Genomic DNA, 27,947 nt, shown 5'->3' with positions numbered 1-27,947 from the left:
CTGAGCCGGTCCCCACAGCGGTCGGTTGCTTGGTCCTCAGTCGTGTGTGGCAGCCTGAAGTAGGAGTATGGTGCCTTGTTCACCCGACATGCACTAAAAATCGGGAAGGGGTGTGTCTCCTCAGGGCAGTGACTCGAGTTGAGTGAGAGCCGCAGTGTTGACCACAGGGGAATCCCAAGCCCCCGAGGCTCTATTCTCTCTTGGTGGTTTTCACGGCTGCAGAATGCCCCCCGCCCCTCACACAAGCGCAGCAGGTTTCCTAAAGCCCTGGGCGGTGGATGTGGACTAGTCTCTGTCCCAGAGGGGTGAACCTGAGGAGACTGGATACTCTTGTCACCTTGTCAGCCCTGCGGGTTGGGGCAGGCTCTGCCGGCGGGGAATGGTCTGGATCCCTAGATAGGAGCTGCTGGCGTCTGCCTGCCAGGACTCCCGGCACGGCTCTCTTGCTCCAAGCCACAGGGCAGTCATGTGAGAACTCATCGAAAGAAGTCATTTGTGTCCGGCTTTTGAGGAATGTGTGGCAATAAACTGGAAATAGAAATTGCCGCTCTGAGGAATGGGGCGGGGGTGGGGGTGGGGGGGTCAAGTTTTCATCAAATATGGCCCCTGTGATGCGGTTGGGGGCATAAACGTGATCTCTTTCTCTGCAGACCTTTCCACGTTGTCAGCTTAATGGATTGGATCAGCAAAACCTGCTGGCAACTGTCTGTGCTGGGAGAGAGACAGTGATGTAATCCTGATTAAAATAGTTAACAAGGAATTAATGAGAGGTTATCTTCTTGTCTTCAATCATTTCCCGGTGAGAAGAGTCTCTAGCAGAACTCATTAGGGCTGTTCCTTTGCAGCTCCTGAAATTACCTTGTTTTGAAATTGTCAGGGTTTTCAAGAAGCAAACTCATTTCAAGTCCTTATTTCCAAATGCTAGAAGACTGTAGCATGAAAAAACTAAAGGTCTAGTCCAATCATGAGGTCTTTAACACTTATTCTTTTATCTATATTCCACTCACACTTTGTTTTCTGATGGAATGTTTTGCAGGCTCATGAAGGAAACAGAGGCCATTTGGGCCTTCATTAACCATAGTTGATGGAGCCAAATTTATTCTAAGAGGCTATGGAAGAAGAATTCAGCTCCACCCAGTCCAACAGGTATTCACTGTGTACCTTCTGTATTATGATAAGTGGAACGTTTAAGGTATACTGCCCTATGTAATACGGAGAAGGCAATGGCACCCTACTCCAGTACTTTGCCTGGAGAGTCCAGTGGATGGAGGAGCTTGGTGGGCTGCAGTCCCTGGGGTCGCCAAGAGTCGGACACGACTGAGCGACTTCACTTTCACTTTTCACTTTCATGCATTGGAGAAGGAAATGGCAACCCACTCCAGTGTTCTTGCCTGGAGAATCCCAGGGATGCTGTCTATGGGGTCGCACAGAGTTGGACACGACTGAAGTGACTTAGCAGCAGCAGCAGCAGCCCTATGTAAAATAGATAGCTAGTGGGCAGCTGCTGTACAGCACAGTTAGCTCAGCGCTGTGATGACCTAAGAAGGGTGAGATGGGTGTGGAGTGAGGAGGTTCAAGAGGGCAGGACTATATGTACGCATATAGCTGATTCACACTGTTGGACAGCAGAAACTAACACAACATTGTAAAGCAATTATACTCTAATTTTTAGGAAAAGTAAAAAAGATACAACAGCAAAAGTACATGGTTGGTAGAGTCCCACTGTTATGAGCACAGTAAGCTCCAAGTCTCAGCCCCAATATTGATCATCTTTGTAAGTCTGAACAACTGAAGTTTCTAGTTTTCAGTTTTTTAAATATGCAAGATGGGCTTTAAGGTAATAATTGTCTTATAAGGTTAATATAAGGAGTAAAAGAAGAAATCTATAAAAATTATTTAGGAGTGTGTTTGGTGCATGTAAGGGTCCAGTGGATGTCTCATCAAGGGGCTTGAATTAGTGGAAAACTTCAGCTAAAGTAAGAGAACTTCTGCCTGAAAATTTGACAAAGTATGTGGACCATATCTGACCAATTCTGTCAGCAAAACACATCTTATTTCAGGTGATCGTAATGGCTTTCAGGGAAGCTGTTTACATCAGTGCACCTGAGAAAAAACCCAGAAATTGCATCTAGGTATAGTTGGAAGTTTATCATGTGATCAAGATTGCGTTTTAATTTGGGATAGTTTTTGACTATATCCTACTGTAATAATTGCTACCTATGTGGAAGAACATGTGACATCCCTTCCTGACTCTACACATGATGTAAATTCCACATGCATTATGGACATAAATAAAAATATGATGGTATTGGAACAAATTGTAGGAGAATATTTTTACAACTCTGGGATGCTGGAGCACTCTCAAACAAGGCAGGAATCTCAGAAGCCATCATAAAATAAAGACATTTAACTATATAAATATTTTTAAAAGAGTATGATAAACATGACACTGGTAAAGTAAAAATCAAACTCTCTATATATTATTAACATAATTACAACAAATTCCAAGAAAAGAGTACAGTCTCAACTGTTCAAATAACTCTTTCAATTGATAAAATTAAAATGAAAGATTAATCATTCCAGTAAATAGGACATTTCAGAGAAGATCTGCAAAAAGTCAGAAAATTTAGAAAAAGATGCTCAAACACATGCAGGAAAAATGCAATTATACACAATGGAGTATTACTCAGCCATTAAAAAGAATACATTTGAATCAGTTCTAATGAGGTGGATGAAACTGGAGCCTATTATACAGAGTGAAGTAAGCCAGAAAGAAAAACACCAATACAGTATACTAATGCATATATATGGAATTTAGAAAGATGGTAACAATAACCCTGTGTACGAGACAGCAAAAGAGACACTGATGTATAGAACAGTCTTATGGACTCTGTGGGAGAGGGAGAGGGTGGGAAGATTTGGGAGTATGGCACTGAAACATGTATAATATCATATATGAAACGAGTCGCCAGTCCAGGTTCGATGCATGATACTGGATGCCTGGGGCTGGTGCACAGGGACGACCCAGAGGGATGGAATGGGGAGGGAGGAGGGAGGAAGGTTAAGGACGGGGAACACATGTATACCTGTGATGGATTCATTTCGATATTTGGCAAAACTAATACAATATTGTAAAGTTTAAAAATAAAAAAAAAAGAACAACAAAAACAAAAAATTGAAATAGCCTTTTTTTTTTTCAGTCATCACATTGGCAATCTCATAAGATTTTACAGGGAGGCAAAAGAGGAGACTCTGATACATTTCTGGCAGGAGAGTAAATTGCTACCACATTTGGGGAAACTGGAAATACTGACAAAAATTAAAAAACAGAAGTATTGATACCCTTTGCCCAAGAAATCCCACTTCAGGGACTCTTCCCTACAGAAATAAAAGCACAAGAAAATAATGATATTATGCAGCAGCAGCAGCAAATTGTTTACTGCAGCTTTGCAGAGGAAGAGAATGAAAAGTAAGCTGAAAAAATGCATCAACAATGTAAAGACTGAATACATTATGATACATACATTCTATTGAACATTATGTAACTTTTAAAGAAATGAGTTAGGGATGTTTATTTATTTTCCTGTGTCCCAAATAGCTTTTTTTGTTGTTGTTGTTACAATTCTCTCTTGCTTTCTCTGCTGACTGTTCTCAGCCTCAAAAGGAAGACTTTACTGTAGCTTTGTTTACGTTTTCTTCCACATCAGTTGTAAGAGAACTGTCCCCAGGTTGGAAATTCACCTGTTAGATTTGTATTCTGTGTGGCATGAAATTGCTGCCTGAGACATAGTTGAGGAAGCAGAAGGTGAAATCTCAGGGAAAGTGTCCAGAAAAGCATATCAACTCTAGCATGGAGAAGAACGTAGGCTGCATATAAATTTAGCCTGGTTGTTTCCTAATGATTTTAAGGGGTGGTTCTTTCTAATGGTGGGGGCGGGGGGTCATGGTTGCCTCTTTACCTGACAGTGGAAGATTTAGCTACACAACATAGGGTTGTTCTTGTGACGTCAAGGTTAATGTGGCTGTCTGTACCCTGGGACCTGCTGGCTAAAGTCATGTCTACTTTCTGCACCGTTATAGTAAATTAGTCACTTTTTAAAAAACATTTTCATGACTTTTATGACTTCTAGTATCTGAAATAATTCTTTCATGCTGTCATTTCTACAATAGGAATTTATTAAACACCTGATATGTATCATACAGTATTCTGGACAAGGGGGATAGAATAATGAATCAAGTAGATCAGGACTATGCTCTTAGGAAGTTTATATTCTGATTGGGCAAGGAGGTGGGGAACAGACAATAGAAAAATAAACGAATGATATATAGAAGGTGACAGTAAGTGTATGAAGAAAACTAAAGAAGGTAAGGAGTGGAGGGTAAACATACATTGCCTGCATGTAGGCATGCGTATGTGTACATGTGTGTACTCACGCTATTATAATTAGGGCTGCACTTCTCTGTAATGCTGACATTTCAGTAAGACTCTAAGGGAGAACATGGACTCTTGGGGCTTCCCAGAAAAGAGTGTTTCTAGTAGAGGAAACAGACAAACTGCTCCAAGGTGTTACTGAGCCCAGGTTCATCATGCTTGTCACACTACAGGCCAGTAAATCAAGACATGAGTTCTTGGGGGTAACGAATAGTGCCTTTATCCAGAAAGCCTGAAGACCAAGGAGATAGTGAACTGACGTCCCAAAGAACCATCTTACCAGTGTTAGAGTTCAGGTTTCTTTTATACTAAAAGGGGAGAGGGTGTGGTTGGTTGCTATAAACGTCTTGGTCTTGGGCTCTTTCATTCTTGTAGCTGTCCACAGAGGTAGGTTGAGTCACAATATTCCTGTAAACCCCAATAAGAGAAACATTATTCTCTATTCTGCAACTTTATATCTCTGTATGAATGGAAAACTGTTATACCTTTAAAGGTCAGAGCCTTGAGAATGGGCTATCCTGTGTATTTCAAGCTACAGGCAATGTTCTTGTAACACAAGCTATGGAATACAAAGTTTAAACAAAAGAAAGAGATCCAATATGGAGTCAGATTTGTTCTTTCTGATTAGAAAGGCAGGATCATATGTGTGCATGTATTTCCAGGAAGAGTGAAATAGCCAATGCCCCTGGAGCAGAGGGAGTTGGGGTGGTAGGAAGTGAAGGAGATGTTTTCATGGGGGCGGCCTGGGACCAGGTCATCAAGGTCCCTCTGGCTGTGATGAGGATTTTGGATTTTACTCTGCCTGAAACAACTCTGGGTTTTTGAGCAGGAGGCTGATGACGTCCCTTTTAACATTTTGACAATGATGGGTCTGGCTGCTGCGAAGAAGATGGACAGGAAAAAGCAAAGGTGGAAGCAAGAAGCTGACTCAAATGCTCTTCAGAGGTGCAGGGGACATGATGGCACCTTACCCTGGGATAGAAGCTGTGGAGGCAGTGAACAGCTGGCATCTTCTGAAGATAGAGCTGATCAAGTTTGCAGACAGCCCAGATGTGAGGCAAGAGAGAGGAGTTCAAGGTGACCCCCCTGTTTGGGATGAACCCCTGAAAGAGCTCCCTTCACTATTCTTTCTAATCTCCTGGTCTGTATTGTGGAGTCTCCTCAATGAGAAGGTGATGGAGAGTTTGCGCTCTAGACTCCCATTGAGCTCTGGAGAAGGCGGGCCTCCTGGTGTCTGCACCTGGCACCAGGCCCCGCCCCCCAGCTTTGCTCTAAGCTAATCACCAAACACGTTCATATTAATATCTCATTTTAGAATTGAACAAGAGTGGACCACATTCAAATAACTCTTTTGCTATTCAGAAGGACCCGTGTGGTCTTCTGTTAATCCTGAAACTTGTTGATTCTGTAGATGAAACATCTCAAGGTCAAGGGTTAAGTAGTTTAGCCAATGTAACAGGGTTCTAACTTGAGCTCCTCTGATCTGTGTCCCTCACATGCATGGTCTCATGTGAACCTGAAAAAACGCTTCCCAATGAGCTTACTGGTGTGTGGAGTAGATGGAAACAGCTCCATAAACAGTAAAATGAAGCTCAGAAGTATCTCCTGAGATGCCCAGAGCCCACACTCCTCTGGTCAAGGTGAAATTCTGGTCATCTAAGACTTTGTCTGGTGCTGTGTGGCCTCATCTAGGGGTCCAGGGGACTACTGACAACCACAAAGAATTAACAATGGTTAATGGTTAATGGTCAATGGTTCATTTTTTGTTATTTTTCAAGCCAGCTTGTTTAAACACTGAGTTCCTTCAAAAACAGGACTTTCTGAGAGCAAACTTCAATGAGGCTCTGTCTCTTGTGGCATTGGTTGGCTGACACGTTCCAGAGATTTTGGCAGAGTCCGGCTCAGAGCGCAAAACTCCCCACTGACAGAAGTCAGCACAGGAAGCGCCATCACGGTGTGAAGACAGGAAAGGTCCCCAAGTCGTCTTGGCAGGGGAAAGTCTGAAACTGTCGCGGTAACCCATCCTGAGCAGGCTGCTCAGAGGAGGCACATCACTGAGACAGCACAGCCCCGTCCTTTTTGAGACATCACTGCTCCGTGTCAGCTCGAAACTCAGAGGGCGTCGAGGCCCCTGGAAGGCTCTGGTGCCTCTCTTCGCGGCCGCTGCCTCCAGCCTGCTGTGGGAGGTGATGTCAGAGGCTCAGCTCTCAGATGCTCTGGAGCCCTGCTTGCTTCATTTCCGGTGGACCCCTCAATGCCCGTGGAGACCATGGGTTTTGCTTGTGATGCTGGTAATGAACAGCTGCTGGGAACAAATTAATGAGCGTGTCAGAAACTGCAGTGAAACTATATTACGATTCATAAACACCACGATGAAAATGCCAGTTAAGCTCTGGTATAAATACACACAAGCTCTGAAGAAGCTAACTCTTTTTTCTTTCAATTAGAGAAGAATTTAAAATAACATCTTTCTACCCTGAGCAGCATTGCCAGGGGGAAATTTCTTAGTGGAGAGATAGTTTTTCTAATTTCATATTTAACACACAGAGAAACATAAGGGAGTTTAATTTCACTTTTTGTATTTGAGTGTGCATGTACTGTACTTTCAAATGTATGTTTTATATATATATATATATATATATATGTATACACACCATGTGTGGGTGTAAAATATACAAAAACATAAATAGTGTCACCTTTCTAGGTGCTGTATCATGTTTGTTAAATAAGACCTTTAGTTTTTAATTTTTATTTTATATTGAAGTATAGTTGATTTACAATGTTATTTAGTTTCAAGTGTACAGCAAAGTGTACAGTTCAGGTTTACATATACACATATCTATTATTTTTTCAGATTCTTTTCTCATTTAGGTTATTACAGGATGTTAAGTAGAGTTCCCTGTACTACACATTAGATCCTTGTTGATTATATGTTAATTATAACTTCTTATAGTTATATATAGTTAAATATATTTAATATATTTATTATTATTATAATAATATAGTTAAATATAAAAAATATTATAGTTAAATATAAACTATAATTTAACCCTTTCCCCCTTCCCCCTTTGGTAACCATAAGTTTGTTTTCTAAGTCTGTGAGTCTGCTTCTGTTTTGTAAATACATTCATTTGTATCATTTTTTTTTTTTAGATTTCGCATACAAGTGATACCATATGACACTTGTCTCTGTCTGGCTTACTTCACTTAGTGGATAGTCTCGTCTGTCCACGTTGCTGCAAATGGCATTATCTCATTCTTTCCATGGATGAGTCATATCCATTGTGTATATGTACCACATTTTTATCCACTTAGGACATTTAGGCTGCTTCCATGTCTTGGCTACTGTAAACAGTGCTGCAATGAATATTGGGGTGCATGTATCTTTTTGAATTGTGGTTTTATCCAGATATAAGCCCAGAAGTGGTGTCACAGGATCATATGGTAACTCTGTTTTTAGTTTCTTAAATCATTTTTCATAGTGGCTATACCAATATACATTCCCACCAACAGTGTGGGAGGGACTATTGTGTTTACATGGTGTTTCAGTAATAGTCTTCTTACCATTCTGAGTTTAGAATTTGGAGTCAGAAATTAAAATCCAAAAGAGAAATAGCCACATTGATACATAAAGACTTATGACTTTAAAACTCATGTATTCTTTTTAATGGCTGAGTAATACTTCATTGTGTATATGTATCACAGCTTTCTTATCCATTTATCTGCTGATGGACATCTAGGTTGCTTCCATGTCCTGGCTATTATAAACAGTGCTGTGATGAACATTAGGGTACACGTGTCTCTTTCAATTCTGGTTTCCTTGGTGTGTGTGCCCAGCAGTGGGATTGGTGTGTCGTATGGCAGTTCTATTTCCAGTTTTTTAAGGAATCTCCACACTGTTCTCCATAGTGGCTGTACTAGTTTGCATTCCCACCAACAGTGTAAGAGGGTTCCCTTTTCTCCATACTCTCTCCAGCATTTATTGCTTGTAGACTTTTGGATCGCAGCCATTCTGACTGGCGTGAAATGGAACCTCATTGTGGTTTTAATTTGCGTTTCTCTGATAATGAGTGATGTTGAGCATCTTTTCATGTGTTTGTTAGCCATCTGTATGTCTTCTTTGGAGAAATGTCTGTTTAGTTCTTTGGCCCATTTTTTGATTGGGTCATTTGTTTTTCTGGAATTGAGCTGTAGGAGTTGCTTGTATATTTTTGAAATTAGTTGTTTGTCAGTTGCTTCATTTGCTATTATTTTCTCCCATTCTGAAGGGTGTCTTTTCACCTTGCTTATAGTTTCTTTTGTTGTGCAGAAGCTTTTAATTTTAATTTGATCCCATTTGTTTATTTTTGCTTTTATTTCCAATATTCTGGGAGGTGGGTCATAGAGGATCCTGCTGTGATGTATGTCAGAGAGTGGTTTGCCTATGTTCTCCTCTAAAAGTTTTATAGTTTCTGGTCTTAAGTTTAGATCTTTAATCCATTTTGAGTTTATTTTTGTGTATGGTGTTAGAAAGTGTTTTAGTTTCATTCTTTTACAAGTGGTTGACCAGGTTTCCCAGCACCACTTGTTAAAGAGATTGTCTTTTCTCCATTGTATATTCTTGCCTCCTTTGCAAAGATAAGGTATCCATAAGGGCGTGGATTTATCTCTGGGCTTTCTATTTTGTTCCATTGATCTATATTTCTGTCTTTGTGCCAGTACCATGCTGTCTTGATGACTGTGGCTTTGTAGTAGAGCCTGAAGTTAGGCAGGTTGATTCCTCCAGTTCCATTCTTCTTTCTCAAGATTGCTTTGGCTATTCGAGGTTTTTTTTTGTATTTCCATACAAATTGTGAAATTATTTGTTCTAGCTATGTGAAAAATATCGTTGGTAGCTTGATAGGGATTGCATTGAACCTATATATTGCTTTGGGTAGTATATTCATTTTCACTATATTGATTCTTCAGATCCATGAACATGGTATATTTCTCCACCTATTAGTGTCCTCTTTGATTTCTTTCACCAGTGTTTTATAGTTTTCTATATATAGGTCTTTAGTTTCTTTAGGTAGATATATTCCTAAGTATTTTATTCTTTTCATTGCAATGGTGAATGGAATTGTTTCCTTAATTTCTCTATTTTCTCATTATTAGTGTATAGGAATGCAAGAGATTTCTGTGTGTTGATTTTATATCCTACAACTTTACTATATTCGTTGATTAGCTCTAGTAATTTTCTGGTGGAGTCTTTAGGGTTTTCTATGTAGAGGATCATGTCATCTGCAATGATGTGAGAGTTTTACTTCTTCTTTTCCAATTTGGATTCCTTTTATTTCTTTTTCTGCTCTGATTGCTGTGGCCCAAACTTCCAAAACTGTGTTAAATAGTAGTGGTGAGAGTGGGCACCCTTGTTTTGTTCCTGACTTTAGGGAAAATGCTTTCAATTTTTCACCATTGAGGATAATGTTTGCTGTGGGTTTGTCATATATAGCTTTTATTATGTTGAGGTGTACACAGATGTATAGAACAGTCTTTTGGACTCTGTGGGTGGGGGGGATGATTTGGGAGAATGGCATTAAAACATGTATAATATCATATAAGAAATGAATCGCCAGTCCAGGTTCAATGCAGGATACAGCAAGCTTGGGGCTGGTGCACTGGGATGACCCAGAGGGATGGTATGGGGAAGGAGGTGGGAGGGGGGTTCAAGATTGGGAACACGTGTACACCCATGGCAGATTCATGTTTATGTATGGCAAAAGCAATACAATATTGTAAAGTAAAAAAATAAAAAATAAATAAAAAATAAAACTCATGGTAGGAGGAGAAAAATAAACTTCTGTTTACAGTTGTGGTGGGATTGTGTTGGGAGCATCTCTAGGCCTCTGAGTCTCTGCTGGATCGCTGATACACATGAGGAAGCTCATGTTTATGTTGGGGATGTTGCTGATAGGAGACCTAACAGGGAGCTTCCACAAATGCCTGGCTTCCCATGAAACATTGGAGCTTCTGCAGAGAGGGTGGGGGATGGGGAAGGGATCTTAGTAATAAGGTTCCACATTTTCTCTTCTCAGTTCAACCAGAACCACCTCAGTTTTTATAATGTTAGGGCTCCAGGAAAATTTCATTTCATTAAATTGTGCTCTAAATTAAAGCTAGAACCTAAAAGTTAGTAGTAGACTAAGCATGGACTTGAGAACCAATATAACTTGACTTCAGGCATCGACTTCAGTGTTGACCAGCTTTTGGATGTGGGGCACATGTAATCTCTTGGAGTTTTTATTTCTATTTAAGACAGTGATAATAATACCTACTTGATTGGTTGCCATGAGGACTAGAGATAGTGAATTAAAATGTCTTTCATTTAATTGATTTTTGCAAAAGATTATGATTATTATAACAGAGTCTAGCTGGTAACTAAGTGGTTTGTTTTCCTTCTCGGATAACTGCAGAACATGAAGCCTCCTTCCTCCAATTGCTCTAATGTCAAGGCTAACAGAAGTTAATTTCACCTTGAGTCAGAGACTATTTAGCTACTCACAATCTAAAATGTTAGATAGATTTCTAGAAAAGAGAACAGCACTGGTTCTAAAGTATTGCTTGTTTGTCATCGAATTTAGAACAATTTGCAGAAATAATTTACTAAGACGCAAAGCAATAATGTTTCAGTGTTTTTTTTTTTTTTACCATCTATTTTCAGTTATATATTCCTAGATACTTCTTTAGTAGCTTAACATCCCTAGCCTGTGACTTTCCATCTAAAACAGTATACAAAACAGAAAACACAATGACTAAATCAAGACTAGATATCAAACTAACTTTTCAGAAGTTAAAGCACATGTGGGTAGACTCCAGCTTAGTCCCTTTGTGTCTGACCTCAGAAGGTGCCATGTTAGGGCCCTATTCTTTTATCTCCAGTCTTATTACAGGCTTGGCACGTCATATCACTCATTTTACTCTATTCCTTAAGAACAGAGTAACTCCTTATTGATATGGAAATGTTTCATTTGAATGAAGACCAAGGTGAATAGTTAATGAGTTGGTCAGTGGTCAGTAAAGTGGAAAAATGACAAGATATGCATTTGTTTTGAACAGAGTATTAGTCTTTACAGCTAGAAGAAATGAGTAATATGTTGGAAATTATCAGAGGAAATCCAACTGAAAGATACTGCAAGAGCAAATGGAAGATCTGTCCTTCAACCCCCTCTCTTTGGGGAATTCTGTTACTCTAGTTGAATGGTGGTGGTAGTTTAGTCACTAAGTTGTGTCCAACTCTTGAGACTCTGAGGATGGTAGCCACCAGGCTCCTTTGCCCATGGGATTTCTCAGGCAAGCATACTGGAGTGGGTTGCCATTTCCTTCTCCAGGGGATCCTCTCAATCCAGGGATTGAACCCCCATCTCCTGCATTGCAGGTGGATTCTTTGCCGACTGAACCACCAGGGAAGCCCACTCTAGTTGAATAATCTCACACTTATTTTATGTGTTCACAGCCAAAGAAAATGAGATATCACATGACCTTTTCAAACTCGGCAACCCAAGGTAAAATTTTGATGGATAGATCCAGTTTCAAGTAGAAAAACGATCTTAAATGTGCCACTCACTAAACAATAGTGAATGTTAACAGGGAGATGACAATTTACATTCTTAGGTAACCAAGTATTTCCAGAGATGAGATACCCATTGAACTCATTTAGCAGAAAAATTGGTGTTTTAGATTAAAATGGATTCTATCTATCATGAAAATTCATCCTTGAAGAACAGTGAATCAAGGCTTAGATAACACCTTTTATGAATCACTCCTCACAGAATTATTAGAAAAGTTTTAAGAGCTCATTCATATTCAGTCACCAGACTTTCTAAAGTGCTTGTTGACTATATGGGATCATCTTAGCACAGCTGGAGTGTTTCATATCAGCCAATGCATGGTCTAACCTCAATATTCTCAAACTGGTTCTTTATATAATGCCTGAAATAAAACAACAAAGAGGGGGCAAGGAGTCATCAGCATGGTCACTTGCTGGCCTTGATGGGTTATTCAAACCATTGTGTCTCAATATACTCATCTGTAGAATGGGCAAAGTAGTAATAGAACCTACCTCAACAGGTTGATGCAAAAATAAACAAAATAATACATGTATAATGCCTAGGACACTAAACAAACAACAAATGCTACCAGTTACAGTGAACTGTTATGCTTCTTGTTATGTTAAGCATAACTGTTTTGCTACAGTTATGCTTCCCTGGTGGCTCAGACGGTGAAGCATCTGCCTGCAATGTGGGAGATCCGGGTTGGATTCCTGGGTTGGGAAGATCCCCTGGAGAAGGAAATGGCAATCCACTCCATCACTCTTGCCTGGAAAATCCCATGGACGGAGGAGCCTGATAGGCTACAGTCCATGGGGTCGCAAAGAGTCGGACATGACTGAGCGACTTCACAGTGAACTATAGATCTTACTGTGAGTTACTTGAAACACACTAATACAGCTGGAAATTTCCCAAGTAAAATTTCTTTCTGAAATAATACTTTATAATTAAATCGCTATATTCATTACAACAGTAGAGAAGTATTTTCTACATACAGTAGTCAAAACTAAACATAATTTTAGGTATCAAGAACAGATATATTACTCACTGGAGGTAATGACTTTTTCCATGTTCACATTATTTTAATGAATATTCAGATGGACTCTACTACAAAAAATTTACATTTGTATGAAAGCATTTGTAAAGACTTTAAGCTTTAGCACCAGTTCTTGACCACTTTTTTTTGTTTGTTTTTTTTTGATCAGTTGTTTTTATTCACATTCTTCAAAATCATTTCTTATTATAATTGATGTGGAAAACCATGGTATTTTCTCCTTAATTAAGACACCCTTTGGAAATATGTAATTGGCTATAGTAACTTTATAATAAATGCTGTAATATGGGGCTTCCCTGGTGGCTCAGAGGTTATAGAGACTGCATTATAAAATAATGAAGTGCAATGGGTCATTTTTTGTTTTTAAGGTTTTTCCTAAAGTTTATCAGCATTTTACCAGACAAGGTAGTACATGAGAAAAGATTTAGGAGACAGCACCAGTTCTATTAAAAACGAGTATAAATTTTAGATGACAGTCTAATGAGAGACATAGAATAAGAAGACAATGTCTTTACCAAGAAGAAAATGAGAACTGAACAGATTTAAGGCAGAGCTCTTTCCAAGTATGAAAGTAGCCTGATGGACAAAGGAAGAGACATTTAGTCTGAACTCAGCGCCTGAAGCAACAAATGCCGACTCTTTCCCGTCACCACAAGGGCATCTCGGCCAGATGGCAAGCGAGGGTGACGGAAGCAGGCAGACAAATGTGTTAAGGTACATTAGCTCCTTATCTCCTAATGGACAGACTACAATTTGATTTTAATTCCAAAAAAATTTGCATTAGCTGAGCTCAGCAGGACTACAGAGAGAGAGTTATCAGCCATCCTTAATCGCTTCTCAAGTGGTCACTTAACTGGACTTGTAACAGTCAGCTAGTGTCCAGACTCACTGGAGGTGGTGGCTACAGCACCTGGAGACAACTACATCGTGGTTAGCTTCTCTTTCTTCTGTGACGTCCTTATGTTTACTGAAGCCACACTCAGCTGCTTGTGGATGTTGATTGTAAATTGTTGAGAAAAAGCAAGTCACAGTTATGGTTTGCAAAGTATTATTTTCCAGTCACAAAATCTATCTCCATTTTACTGAATTGGTCAACCAGACCCAGTTGGTGCTAACCTGGGCCAAGATCCCCTGTCTTGGCCAAAGTGAAAGTGAAGTCGCTCAGTCGTGTCCGACTCTTTGCGACCCCATGGACTGTAGCCTATCAGGCTCCTCCGTCCATGGGATTTTCCAGGCAAGAGTGCTGGAGTGGATTGCCATTTCCTTCTCCAGGGGATCTTCCTGACCCAGGAATCGAACCCGGGTCTCCCGCATTGCAGGCAGATGCTTTACCATCTGAGCCACCAGGGAAGCAAAGGAGGCTTGTCTTGGCCAAGGAGTTTTTTTTTCCTTTATCAGATCTGCAAAGCCAGTAACAAAACTGATGCTGAGGCTGGAACTGACACCAGCTTTATTCAATGGCTAAAGAATGGAGAAGGTAAAAGCTAGTTTGCAAATCAATTTCTCAACCCGAATGGGGCAAGAGACACCAAATTTGAAAAGAGTGGGAGGAATATTCATGACTTACCAAGAATAGCGTTGTGATCTGAACCTGAAACTGACGCAACTCTTCTTTTCAGTCCTTGTATGGACTTTTCTGGGGTTTCCCTGGTGGTTCAGATGATAAAGAATATGCCTGTCATATGGGAGACCCAAGTTCAATTCCTGAGTTGGAAAGATCCCCTGGAGAAAGGCATAGCAACCCACTCCAGTATTCTTGCCTGGAAAATGCCATGGCCAGAGAAACCTGGTGAGCTATGGTCCGTAGGGTTGCAGTGTAGGACATTATTGAAACGACTTAGCATACGTGGACTTTTCCAGCTGTTGTCATGCAATTGTCAACTGCTGTGGCATTGGTGGGTGTGTCACTTAGTATGCTGATGTATTATTATGATCATATGATGAGCTTTATAGTCTACTGGAAGTCAAATCCTCTACTCTCTTGGGTTGGTTGGGTTGTTTCTAATTTTGTTTCTGATTCTGATTTTTTTTTTCTCTCTTTAAAGCTTCCTCCTGAAACTTAATTAAGAGGGGGGGGAAATATGACTCTGGGGCAACAACATTTGATAAAATTAAAAGACCCTGAGGCTGGGAAAGATTGAAGGCAGGAGGAGAAAGGGACAACAGAGGATGAGATGGTTGGATGGCATCACTGACTCAATGCGCATGAGTTTGAGTAGGCTCTGGGAATTGGTGATGGACAGGGAAGCCTGGCATGCTGCAGTGCATGGGGTAGCAAAGAGTCTGACATGACTGAGTGACTGAGCTGACTGACTGACTGATCCTGTCTAAGAGTTTGGAAATTGGTTTGGCTAGTCCCCATGTAGCCCTCAGGCTTCCCAGATGTCTCAGTTGTAAAGAATCCACCTGCCAATGCAGGAGACACAAGTTCAGTTCCTGGGTTGGGAAGATCCCCTGGAGAAGGAAATGGCGACCCACTCCAGTATGCTTGCCTAGGAAGTCTCATGAACAGAGGAACCTGGAAAGCTGCAGTCCGTGGGGTTGCAAACAGTTGAACATGACTGAGTAACTAAAACAGCGACAACAAGTAGCCCTCTCCTCATTACAGGTAATTGAGAGCATCAAAGCGTCTACCTGTGTGGCTAACTTTGGATCCAGATGGTGTCTTATATTTAACTCAATACAACTATCTAATTGCACTTGGAACACTGTGTGCTTCATTTTTTAAATTTATTAAATTCCTACTATGTGCAAAAGATCCCTTTTCTGGGTGCTGAGAAAAACACCAGTGAAGTATAGGGCACAATCCATACACACATATGAAAACATGCTCAAGTAGCAGGGATAGTCAATTAAATACATCTGTCCTGAAGAGTGGATATAGAGATTTTTTTTTAATGGTGATTAAAATCTGGGACCTGCAAAAATGGCTTTACATTGGATAGATCTTAAGTTGAAAGTACTAACTGTTCCTTTTTTAAAGATGGTTTGCAAAAATATAATTTGTAGAACTCAGCAGTTTCAACCAAAGAGTGAATATTATGATGTAGACTGAAAGAGAAAATTAGAGGTAAGTAAAATTTTTGTTTTATAGGTTTTTAAAATTCATCAAATCTAGTTTCCAGATTGGTTTTGCTGTGGTGACTAAAAAATGGTCATTTAAGGTAACACCTTTCTCTCTCTCTTTCCAGCCCCTCTGTGCCATGCTGATACTAGCTCCCGAATTTAAAGCTTATGTAATTGTAGGCTGGTGGGATATGCGCATGTCAGGGAACTTCGGAAACGCAGTGGCCCCTGAGCACAGAATAATTTGGGGGACACTGAACCCCTTCCACTTTTCTCTCGGTCTTGAAGTAGGAGGCAGATAAAGCAGAGCCCATGAGCTCCCTGAGCTTCCTGCTGTAAGGCAATAAAGCAGAGCCCATGAGCTCCCTGAGCTTCCTGCTGTAAGTGGTGCAGACCGCCCAGAGATTCTAGTCTGGCTCTGCCTGCTCTCTGACCTCACTTCCTCCTGCTGCGGTGTAAGTTGCCTGTGCTTCTGCCTAATTGAACAACCAGAGAGTTCTCTCTAGTTGTTTAGCTGCAGCCTGAGATGCTTCTCTATATCATACACCTACTCATCTAAGTACAGCCTATCTATTTTATCTTCTGGAAAGATTTCTCTCACCAGTCCCAGGCAGCAGAGCCCGATACACTCCATTTTGTGCCATCACCATGCCCAGGTAGATTCTATTAGGGACAATTTTACATGGAGGATTCTCAAAAGATGTTTATTTTTTGGAGGAAGTAAGACAAACACTGGAACCAAGGATCATGAAGTAAATTCAAGATTCATCAGCTCCACTGGTATTTAGTCTTTTTTTCCCCCAGTCTGTGGAGAGTATAGCCATTTCTGAAATGCTTTATATCTATCAAAGTGAAAGTGAAAGTTAAGTCAATCAGTCCTGTCTGACTTTTTGCGACCCCGTGGACTATAGCCCACCAGGCTCTTCCATCCACGGGATTCTGCAGGCAAGAATACTGGAGTGGGTTGCCATTTTCTTCTCCAGGGGATCTTCCCAACCCAGGGATTGAACCCAGGTCTCCCCCATTGCAGGCAGACACTTTAACCTCTGAGCCACCAGGGAAGCCCAATGCAAATATACGAACACTGGAACTAACAGCAGCAAAGAATAGAAAGAATAGATGCCGCCTCATCTCCCAGTCCTCATCCGCAACACACAACCTGAGGCAGTAGCATTCCATGAGAAATCACAAGAGCTGTATTTACAAACCCCATTGCTTTCAGCTTCTTTATGTGACTCTAGACTTCAAGCCTATGTGAGGATTATGGGGTAACATTTGGAAAACTTGTAAATTCAGAGTTAATTTTTTCCCCCTCTAATTTTCTAGTTGGCAATCTACATCATATGCTTTGGCTGAAACTGCTGAGTTCTACAATTTTCATATTGACTTAAGAAGTCTGCTTGGCATGATTCCCCAGAACATAGTGATCCATAAAATTCTGGTTGTCTTGTATATAAAGAGATTGTATAATTATTTGCTGAGGCATCTAAGCCAAATACTAAAAAAGTATAGGGCCAGGGAACTGAAAGTTTATGACTATATTGGATATCTCATTGGACCATGAATTTTCTTTGGAAAGATAGGCATTATAAAGGCAAGCTACCAATTTCACCATAAGGTATTCAAGGAAAGAGTTGAACATGACTGAGCAACTGAGCAACTGAACAACAAAAATTCAAGGAATTTTAATTCAAGTTAGTAAATGAACTAACAACAAGAAGAATAAAGCTTCTAAACTAATAGTGTAAGAGTGGGGTTGCATTTCCCACGAAAGACTCAGCATTGAGTAACTCTAAAAACCATCAGAATTGGTGTTAATAGCAAACAAATAATAACTTCAAGCCATTAAAATAATTTAAAATAGTCAAATTATCCTTTAGGCTCGGTAGCCATAAATGTAGGGTAAACAATTATCTAAAAGTGACTCCATGGGGCTACAAACAGCAGTGTCAGGGGACTTCCCTGGTGGTCCTGTGGTTAAGAATCTGCCTTGTAATGCAAAGGATGCAGGTTTGATATCTGGTCAAGGAACTAAGATCCCACATGCCATGGAGCAGCTAAGCCTGTGCCACAACTACTGAGCCTGTGCACCACAACTAGGGAGTCTATGTGCTACAGCAAAAGAACACAAGATGCAAAGACGATCTTGTATGGCAGAAGTAAGACCCAATGCAGCCAATTACGTAAAAAAAAATAGTAAACAGCAGGGACAGTGTTTCAGTGGGTCTTCAGCACTTGGTAGACACAAAATCCATTTTTATTGAAGTCTTTCACTCAGAATACCAAGCGGTAAACCTGAAGGAAACATTCTTGTTGAAGTGCAAACAAGAGTGGATTTCCCAGACCCTCTCATTCTTCCTCTTTTCTGTCTTACATGGTGGGTACAGTGTAAGGACTTTGCTAGACATAACTGTGGCCCTAAATTAGGCAGGCTCATTAGCCAAAATTAAACATTTGACTCTTGCTCATTTTGTTTTTGTTAAAATTATTTTTACTTGTTTTTGATAAGTGATAGGTGCATTTGGTTAAAAATTCAAAAGACACAAAAGGGAGTAGGATATTTCTGGTTTGGTGATGATAGCATCATCCTCTTCCTTTTTTTCATAAATTATCCCCAAACAAGAACAAAAACCAGACAAGTAAAGTGCATATTGTATACACTTAGCGGTATTGGATTCCATCCCGAGGTCGGGAAGATTCCCTGGGGTAGGAAATGGTGAACTGTATCCAGTATTCTTGCCTGGAAAAATTCCATGGACAGAAGAGCCAGGCAGGCTACTGTCCATGGGGTTGCGGAGAGTTGCACACACTTGCAAGAAGCAAGCAAGCAGAAGGGGTAATTGAAATGTTGAATAAGAGTGGGTGGAGGACCTCCCTGGTGACGCAATAGACAAGAATCTACCTGCCAGGGTAGAGGACATGGGTTCGATCCCTGGTCTGGAAGATCCCACATGCCATGGGGCAATAAAGCCCCTGCACCTCACAACTACTAAACCTTTACTTGAGAGCCCAGGAGCCACAGGTACTGAGCCTGTGTGCTGCAGCGAACGAAGCCCTCATTCCTAGAGTCTGTGCTTTGCAATTAGAGAAGCCACCACAATAAGAAGCCTGAACTGTGGCAAAAAAGAGCAGTCCTCATGCACTGCAACCAGAAAAAGCCCTAGAAAAGCAATGAAGATTCAGCATAGCACAGCCAATAAATAAATAAATAAAATTATATATATATATCAGTCAGTTCAGTCTCTCAGTCATGTCTGACTCTCTGTGACCCCTCGCATTACAAAGCTTGCTGAAACTCATGTCCATCGAGTCGGTGATGCCCTCAAACCATCTTATCCTCTGTTGTCCCCTTCTCCTCCTGCCTTTAATCTTGCCCAGCATCAGGGTCTCTTCAAATGAGTTAGTTCTTCGCATCAGGTGGCGAAAGTATTGGAGTTTCAGCTTTAGCATCCGTCCTTCCAATGAATATTCAGGACTGATCTTTTTTAGGATGAGCTGATTGGATCTCCTTGCAGTCCAAGGGACTCTCAAGAGTCTTCTCCAACACCACGGTTCAAAAGCATTAATTACTCAGTGCTCAAATTTCTTTATTAATCCAACTCTCACATCCATACATGACTACTGGAAAAACCATAGCTTTGACTAGACAGACCTTTGTTGACAAAGTCATGTCTCTGCTTTCTAATATGCTGTCTAGGTTGTTCATAGCTTTTCTTCCAAGGAGAAAGTGTCTTTTAATTTCATAGCTGCAGTCACCATCTGCAGTGATTTTAGAGACCAAAAAAGGCTCTTACTGTTTCCATTGTTTCCCCCATCAATTTGCCATGAAGTGATGGGACTGAATGCCATGATCTTAGTTTTCTGAATGTTGAGTTTTAAGCCAACTTTTTGACTCTCCTCTTTCACTTTCATCAAGAGGCTCTTTAGTTCTTCTTCACTTTCTGCCATAAGGGTGGTGTCATCTGTACATCTGAGGTTATTGATATTTTTCCTGGCAATCTTGATTCCAGCTTGTGCTTCATTCAGCCTGGGATTTTGCATGATGTACTCTGCATATAATTTTAAAAGCAAGGTGACAATATATAGCCTTGATGTACTCCTTTCCTGATTTGGAACCCAGTCTATTTTTCCATGTCCAGTTCTAACTTGCTTCTTGACCTGCATACAGGTTTCTCAAGAGGCAGGTCAGGTGGTCTTGTATTCCCATCTCTTGAAGAATTGTCCATAGTTTGTTGTGATTCACAGAGTCAAAGGCTTTGGCATAGTCAATGAAGCAGAAGTAGATGTTTTTCTGGACCTCTCTTGCTTTTTTGATGATCCAACAGATGTTGGCAACTTGATCTCTCATTCATCTGCCTTTTCTAAAACCAGCTTGAACATCTGGAAGTTCATGGTTCACGTACTATTGAAGCCTGGCTTGGAGAATTTTGAGCAGTTCCTTGCTAGCATGTGAGATGAATGGAATTGTGTGGTAGCTTGAACATTCTTTGGCATTGCCTTCCTTTGGGATTGGAATGAAAACTGACATTCTCCAGTCCTGTGGCCACTGCTGAGTTTTCCAAATTTGCCAGCATATTGAGTGCAGCACTTTCACAGCATCATCTTTTAGGAATTGAAATAGCTCAACTGGAATTTCATCACCTCCACTAGCTTTGTCCGTAGTGATGCTTCCTAAAGTCCACTTGACTTCACATTCCAGGATGTCTGGGTCTAGGTGAGTGATCACACCATTGTGGTTATCTGGGCCCTGAATATCTTTTTTTATACAGTTCTTCTGTGTATTCTTGCCACCTCTTCTTAATATCTTCTGTTAGGTCCATACCATTTCTGTCCTTTATTGTGCTCATCTTTGCATGAAATATTCCCATGGTATCTCTAATTTTCTTGAAGAGATCTCTAATCTTTCCCATTCTACTGTTTTCCTCTATTTCTTTGCACTGATCAGTGAAGAAGGGTTTCTTATCTCTCCTTGCTATTCTTTGGAACCCTACATTCAATTGTTGATATCTTTCCTTTTCTCCTTTGCCTTTCACTTCTTTTCTATTTGCAGCTGTTTGTAAGGCCTCCTCAGGCAACCATTTTGCCTTTTTACATTTATTTTTCTTGGGGATGGTCTTGATCACTGCCTCCTGTACAATGTCAGAAACGTATGTCCATAGTTCTTCAGGCAGTCTGTCTATCAGATCTAATCCCTTGAATCTATTTGTCACTTCCACTATATAATCATAAGGGATTTGATTTAGGTCATACCTGATTGGTTGAGTGGTTTTCCCTACTTTCTTCAATTTAAGTCTGAATTTGGCAATAAGGAGTTCAAGATCTGAGCCACAGTCAGCTCCCAGTCTTGGTTTGCTGACTGTATAGAGCTTCTCCATCTTTGGCTGCAAAGAACTTTATCAATCTGATTTTGGTGTTGACCATATGGTGATGTCCACGTGTAGAGTCATCTCTTGTGTTGCTGGAAGAGGGTGTTTGCTATGGCCAGTGCATTCTCTTGGCAAAACTCTGTTAGCCTTTGCCATGCTTCATTTTGTACTTCATGGCCAAACTTGCCTGTTACTCTAGGTATGTCTTGACTTCCTACTTTTGCATTCCACTCCCTATGAAGAAAAGGACTTTTTTGGGGTGTTATTTCTAGAAGGTATTGTAGGTCTTCACAGAACCATTCAACTTCAGGTTCATCAGCATTAGTGTTCAGGGCATAGACTTGGATTACTGTGATATTGAATGGTTTGCCTTGGAAACAATTAGCGATCATTCTGTCATTTTTGAGATTGCACCGAAGAACTGCATTTCGGACACTCTTGTTGACTATGAAGGCTACTCCATTTCTTCTAAGGGATTCTGCCCACAGTAGTAGATATAATGGTCATCTGAGTTAAATTCACCCATTTCAGTCCATTTTAGTTCACTAATTCCTAAAATGTCAATGTTCACTCTTGCCATCTCCTGTTTGACCACTCCCAATTCACCTTGATTCATGGACCTAACACTCCAGGTTCCTATGCATTATTATTCTTTAAAGCATTGGACTTTACTTCCATCACCAGTCACCTCCACAGCTGGGCATTGTTTTTGCTTTGGCTCCGTATCTTCATTTTTTCTGGAGTTATTTCTCCAGTCTTCTCCAGTAGCATATTGGGCACCTACCAACCTGGGGGAGTTCAGTTTTCAGTGTCATATTTTTTAGCTTTTTCATACTCTTCATGGGGTTCTAAAGGTAAGAATACTGAAGTGCTTTGCCATTCTCTTCTCCAGTGGACCACATTTTGTCAGAACTCCCCACCATGACCTGTCCATCTTGGGTGGTCCTACACGGCATGGCTCATAGTTTCATTGAGTTATACAAGTCTGTTGTCCATGTGATCAGTTTGATTAGTTTTCTGTGATTGTGGTTTTCATTCTGTCTGCCTTCTGATGGATAAGGATAAGAGGCTTATATATATATGTATACAATAATATATGTGTGTGGGTCAGTCCTCAGTTATGTCTGACTCTTTATATATATATATAATATATTTAAATAATAATATAAATAAATAAATATATTATATACAAATTATATATATATATATATATATATATATATATATAAAATTTACTTCCCAGATGGTGCGAGTGTTAAAAAACTTGCCAGTCAATGCAGGACACATTAAGAGACATGGGTTTGATCACGGAGTTTGGAAGATTCCCTGGAGGAGGGCATGACGACAGAGGAGCCTGATGGGCTACTGTCCATTGGATCACAAAACGTCAGACATGACTGAAGTGACTGAGCATGCCTGCACACACATATATATAAAGAGTGGATGGGAAGAGTACCAAGGGCTGTGGATAGGGATGCAGACATAGTATGGACACTAAAGGGGTAAAGAGGGAATGGGATGAACTGGGAGACTGGGATTGACCTACACACACTATAGATATTATGTATATAATAGATAACTAACGAACCCTTATTGTATAGCTCAGGGAGCTCCACTCTGCTCTGTCGTGACCTAATGGGAAGAGAATCCAGAAAAGAGGAGATATATGTATACATACAGCTGATTCACTTTGCTGTACAGTAGAAACTAACACACAGAGAAGGCAATGGCACCCCACTCCAGTACTCTTGCCTGGAAAATCCATGGATGGAGGAGCCTGGTGGGCTGCAGTCCATGGGGTCGCTAAGAGTCGGACACGACTGAGCGACTTCACTTTCACTTTTCACTTTCATGCATTGGAGAAGGAAATGGCAACTCACTCCAGTGTTTTTGCCTGGAGAATCCCAGGGATGGGGAAGCTTGGTGGGCTGCCGTCTATGGGGTCGCACAGAGTCGGACACGACTGACGAGACTTAGCAGCAGCAGCAGCAGAAACTTAACACAACACTGGAAAGCAACTATACGCCAATCAAAAGTGATTTTTGTAAAAAGGCAATGAAGAGGACCTTCTTTCTTCATTCTGAAGCTACAGCTTGCCTTCCCTGGAGGCAATAACAAATACCAGTCAGTTGTGTATCCTTCTGGAGAAAATCTTTAATTTTTCTGTAATCACAGAAATAATACATATTTTACATGCAATTCTGCACTTTGATATTTTTAAAGTTTATCTTTTCATATCAGTTCAAATAGTTCTTCTAGTTCTTAATGGCTTTGTACTATTTTATTTTAATAAATTGCTTATAATTTTTAACTGGTCCTCATTAATAGACATGTAGGTTGTTTATACTATTTTGCAGTTATAAGTAATGCTCCAAGGAATGAAGCTGCATATCCACTATTTGACAAATGCATATCTATGGAGTAAACTCCTAGAGATGAATTGTCATTTCAAAGGGTATGTGCAGTTTTAATTTTGATACATCTTTTAAGGTAGCTCTGCCAGAGGTTGTTCCAATTTATGCTTTCACTGGCAATGAAAGATACTTTTTTCACAACGATACCAAATAAAGTGTGTTTTCAAACTTTACAATCTCGCCTAATCTGTTAATGATAATATCAAAGTTTAATATGCAACTACTGTGAGCTAGTCCACAGGGTCGCAAAGAGTCAGACACAACTGAAGTGACTTAACGTGCACCCTGTATTGTACCTGAAGCAGGAAATGGCAACCCACTCCAGTATTCTTGCCTGGAAAGTCTCATGGACAGAGGAGCCTGGCTGGCTACAGTCAATGGGGTTGCAAAGAGTCAGACGCGACTGAGCACTGAGCACATTCTATTGTAATGAAGCTAACATTTTTACTATTTTTGAAACTTTTTAATGAACTCTATGTCACATGCTTTGCAGTTTTTCTATTGGGAGTTTTAAAAATTGATTTGTAGGTGACCAGTGCAAGTTCGATGAAGCAGGGCACTCAAAGCTGGTGCTCTGGGACAACCCAGAGGGATGGGGTGGGGAGGGAGGTGGGAGGGGGGTTCAGGATGGGGGGACACATGTGCACCTGTGGCTGATTCATGGCGTTGTATGGCAAAAACCACCACAATATTATAAAGTGGTCGTTTAGTTGCTAAGTTGTGTCCGACTCTTGCAACCCCATGGACTGTAGCCCACCAGGCTCCTCTGTCCATGGGACCCTCTAGGCAAGAATACTGGAGTGGGTTGCCATTTCCTTCTCCAATATTGTAAAGTAATTATCTTCAATTAAAATAAATAAATTAATTAAAAATGGATTTGTAGAAACTTTGTATAGCAAAGAAATTAATATTTTGTGATATGACTCACAATTTTTTTTTACAAATTTACTGTTTGACTTTTGACTTTGTATATAGTGCTTTTGAATGCAAAGAAAAAAAAATTTGTTTAATTTACCTACCTTTATATTGCCTGCCTACTTTATCACACCAGTCTCATATGCCTCAAAATTATATAAATTTTTTAATGATTTTTTTCTATTTTATGTTTTATTCACCATAAAATGTTTTTCTTTTTAATCAGTCTGAAATGTGTTTCATTTTAAAGCTAAATTATGAGGTTTAAGGTATATATACTTTCTTTCTCCAGAAGGCTATTAAGCTGTTTAATATATTTGTTGAATAAGCCTTCTTCACTCCTCTCCTGGAATTGAAATGTTATCTTCACAACATATTTTAATTGCCATGTGTATATAGATATTTCTCTTATTCATGTGTCAGTACCACACTATTAAAATTTCTGTGGTCATATAACAAGCATCAGTATTTATAGCTCTAGTCTGCACTCTTTATTGCACCCCATGAATATCCAAGATTATTTTTGTTTGCTTATTTTTCCATATGAGGTTTAGAGTGACTTTATCTAGTTCCAAATAGAATACCATTCACTTCTTTTTGGATTACTGTCTTTAATTTACAGCCAACCCAAGACTGCTTAGTAGTATAAAATGCTAAGAACACAGGATTTCTCCCTGTTTTTTTCTCCTTTTTGCATCTCACTAGTGTTGTAAAATATTTTTTTAACAAATTGTGCATATTTTTGTTAAATTCATGTATGTATCACTTTTTCAGTTGCTCCTCTACATGTTGTATATTATTCCATTATATCTTCTGATTATTTGAATGCATGAAAGCTATTGATTTCTATGCATTAATTTTGTGCCCAGATCTTGTTTGAATTCTCAGTTTGTGGTAACTTTTAATTAGATTCTTTCTAATTTCCATACCCATATTAACATCTGCAGTTGAGCACTTCATTTCTTAGTTTCTCACTAAAACCTCTTTTTTTTTTTTTGATTTGTTTAATTGTGTTTGTTTGTATTTCTAAAGCAACATTAAATGATACTGGTGATAGTATAGAACCCTTATTTTACTTCCAACACTAATGAAAATGCTTTTTAGTTCCTTATAAACCTAGTGCTGACTTTGGGTTGTGATCCTTTATATTTCAGAACATTGTTATACTGTTACTTTATGGGTTTTTTAATTTTGAAATCAAGAATGGATTTTTTTTGAGACATGGCATTTTACTTGATTTATTTTCCATATTAATTTTTACTGGTGTAGTCTGCTGTGTAGCAAACTAAATCAGCTATCTGTATACATATATCCCCTCTTTTTCTGGATATCCTTCTCATTTAGGTCACTATAGAGCTGAGAACTTCCATATGTAAAACTGGATTTAGAAAAGACAGAGGACCCAGACATCAAATTGCCAACATCTTTTGGATCATAGAAAAAGCTTGAGAATTCCAGAAAAACATGTACTTCTGCTTCATTGACTATGCTAAAGCCTTTGACTTATATGGATTACAACAAACTGTGGAAAATTCTTAAAGAGATGGGAATACCAGACCACCTTACCTGCCTCCTGATAAATCTGTATGCAGGTCAAGAAGCAACAGCTAGAACCAGACATGGAACAACAGACTAGTTCCAAATTGGGAAAGGAGTGCATCAAGGCTGTATATTGTTACCATGCTTATTTAACTTCTTGAGCCCCAAAATCACTGTGGACAGTGACTGCAGCCATGAAATTAAAAGACATTTGTTCCTTGGAAGAAAAACAATGACAAACCTAGACAGTGTATTAAAAAGCAGAGATATCACTTTGCCTACAAAGGTCCATCTAGTTAAAGCTATGGTTTTTCCAGTAGTCATGTATGCATGTGAGAACTGGATGATGAAAAAGACTGAGTTCAAAGAATTGATGCTTTCAAACTGTGGTGCTGGAGATGACTTGAGAGTCCCTTGGACTGCAAGGATATCAAACCAGTCAACCCTAATGGAAATAGATCCTGAATATTCATTGGAAGGACTGATGCTGAAGCTGAAACTCCAATACTATGACCACCTGATGTAAATAGCAGACTCCTTGAAAAAGACCCTGATGCTGGTAAAGATTGAAGGCAGGAGGAGAACGTGATAACAGAGAATGAGATGGTTGGATGACATCAGCAACTCAATGGACATGACTTTGAGCAAGCCCTGGGTGATGGTGAAGAACAGGGAAACTTGACATGCTACAGTCCTTGGGTTTGCGAATAGTCGGACATGACTGAGTGACTGAAAAACAAGAACACTGAATAGAGTTCTCTGTACTATACAGTGTCGGATTTTGATCCGTGGGTTGGTCGGAAAGATCCCTTGGAGAAGGAAATGGCAACCCAGTCCAGTTTTCTTGTATTGGAAATCCCACGGACAGAGGAACCTGGTGGGCTACAGTCCATGAGGCTGCTAAGAGTCAGACACTACTGAGCCACTGAACACTCACACACACACACGAAAGCCTTTAAGATACTGCAGAGCTCCTCAAAACAGTCTCGTCTGTGAGAAGGTTGCCTGGTAGAAACCAGTCTCCGTAGCATACCTTGTTCTACAGCTCAGTTTCTCACCCTTGGGGATCACTAATTTCTGATCTTCACAAAGCTTTGGTATTGGGATGGCCAAAAAGTTTGTTCAGATTTTCTCCATAAGAACTTTCTGAACCAAACCAGTACATCCTTGTCAATGTAGAAAACTGACCGTCTGTATCCACAGCTGCCTCTGCTTGTTATCTCAAATCATCTCACATACACCCATGTGTCCTTTTATGTGTGGGTGTCGTTCAGAGTGTGGTGTGTTGCACAGGCCTCTAACTGAGAGTTAATTAGGCAACAGATTAAAAAAGAAAGAAAAGAAAAAAATCCTATTTAATCACCTTCTGTGTATATGACCTGATAACAACTCTACATATGCTATATTACTTAAGTTTTACGTGTGACTTTTTTTTTTTTTTCTAGTTTCATCCAATTAACGCATAACGGAGTTGCAACATGAGCCGATGTTCGTTCCTCTACCCGATCCTGAAATTCCAATGACAAAACGAAAAACTGCAAATAAATAAAAAGGTTGTTGCTAGAGTAAAATATTGGTGACCCCAAGGTAAGGGGT

At 39.9% G+C, this 27,947-nt stretch overlaps 1 long non-coding RNA gene across 2 annotated transcripts; it reads left to right on the top strand.

The window, feature by feature from the left end:
• LOC129626197 (uncharacterized) lies at positions 1 to 27,947 on the top strand. 2 transcript variants are annotated; one of them, XR_008701817.1, is made up of 3 exons: positions 1 to 110; positions 1,037 to 1,146; positions 27,797 to 27,947. It is a non-coding gene; the product is annotated as an uncharacterized LOC129626197 (long non-coding RNA). The 2 variants fall into 2 exon arrangements; XR_008701818.1 differs by lacking the exon at positions 1 to 110 and adding an exon at positions 658 to 799.

Source organism: Bubalus kerabau, chromosome 13 (genome assembly GCF_029407905.1).
Source record: "Bubalus kerabau isolate K-KA32 ecotype Philippines breed swamp buffalo chromosome 13, PCC_UOA_SB_1v2, whole genome shotgun sequence".
Classification (NCBI taxonomy): domain Eukaryota; kingdom Metazoa; phylum Chordata; class Mammalia; order Artiodactyla; family Bovidae; genus Bubalus; species Bubalus kerabau.
Note: the sequence above shows the minus strand (reverse complement) of the source record. Positions and strands in the feature narration are given on the sequence as shown.